The 1,354-nt window shown below is 58.2% G+C and overlaps 1 protein-coding gene across 1 annotated transcript in view; it reads right to left on the reverse strand.

The window, feature by feature from the left end:
- ZC3H12A (zinc finger CCCH-type containing 12A) overlaps positions 1-1,354 on the reverse strand; it is an 80,019-nt gene that overhangs the window by 37,502 nt on the left and 41,163 nt on the right. The gene's annotated exons all lie outside the window — the stretch shown is intronic.

Raw genomic sequence — 1,354 nt, forward strand, 5'->3', positions numbered from 1 at the left:
AGCACAGCCCGGCGACTGCTGACCTGCCCCGGGCCCCCGGCGCGCGCTGCCTGCCCTGCCCCAGCTCTCGTGCTGTTTGGGGGTGCTAGCGTTGTGCCTGCAGTTTCTGGAAGCAGAATGCCAGCCTTCGGGACGCAACAAAGCGCGGCAGGAGCAATATGGATGCATCTCCTTTCCAAAATGAGACAGAAGAGCTCGTAGCGCCTTTAGAAAGAACCCCAAGCATCTGAACCCTGAGCAGAAAAACTTTGTAATGAAAGCTAAAGAATGAATAAATGCTGTTTACACCAACTTGACTTGCAAAACCCCTGCGCCTTCCTCCTCTGCCTCATTGCTGCCTGCACTCCATGGGAAGCTGCCCTTGGGCTTCCACCTCCTCCTTGGCCGCAGAGCAGAGGCTGCCCGGGGGCCGGTCGGAGCTCGTGGCTGCTTTGGGGGAGGCTCGGTCCAGGCAGGCAGAGATGGGCGAGGGATTTCTGCACAAGGAGCATTTTCAAGGGCAAATGCAAAACCAGCTGGTGGAGGATATTTTAAACAGAAGCGAATGTGCAAAGGAAATCCTTGAGTCTCACTTCCCACTTTGCCTGGCACAGGCTCCTGACACGCTGCCAAGGGACTTGTGATGGAGAATTATGCCTTTAAATATGAACAGAGGAGGGAGACGCTGCAAAGCGGAATAAAGGGGCAGTCACGCTCCCATGGCCGAGGCGAGGCTGCTCCGAGCGACCCGACGGCTTGGTTAGCTAACCCGAGCGCATGGGGGATCAGGAGGGATGAAGGGTGCTGGAATCACAGCTTCTGTTTCCAAAAAGGTCTTACTGCTGTTTTCTAAGAGCCTAGGCGCCAAGCGTTGGCTTTCCCATCGCTGAATCCCCAGGGCCGCGTCGAGCACCACAGGATGCGGGCGCCCCCCGGGCATGGGCTGTCACCGGTGGGGCTGCATGGTAACATGGGGGGGCTCCTGCTGCCACCCCCGGCTCCCGCCGCTGCCCTTGCACCTCTCAGGGCGTTTCGGGGCTCCTTTGTCCTAGGACAGGCTTACTGTGGTCCTGCAAATGTGCTCTTAAAGAATAATGGCGTGGATCCACAGCGCCGCAGCCCACGGCGCAGCGAGGCGCGACGTGCAGCGCGTGCGGCTTGGCACTTCAAAGGGAGCAGCAGAAGGAACAAGATGACAAGGAACCATGAAAGGCACAACACGAAATGAGATTTAACGAGAGTTCAGAGTCATTACCTAGATCAAAGTTAGACAGGACACAGGCACAGTCGGAAATTGCCTGTAAGAGCTGAGAACGAAGAGCAAAGCTGGCCCGTGCCCCCGCGCGCCGGCTCTGCCGCCTGGGGATGCCGGGCC

Source organism: Egretta garzetta, unplaced genomic scaffold (assembly GCF_000687185.1).
Source record: "Egretta garzetta isolate BGI_Z169 unplaced genomic scaffold, ASM68718v1 scaffold66, whole genome shotgun sequence".
NCBI lineage: Eukaryota > Metazoa > Chordata > Aves > Pelecaniformes > Ardeidae > Egretta > Egretta garzetta.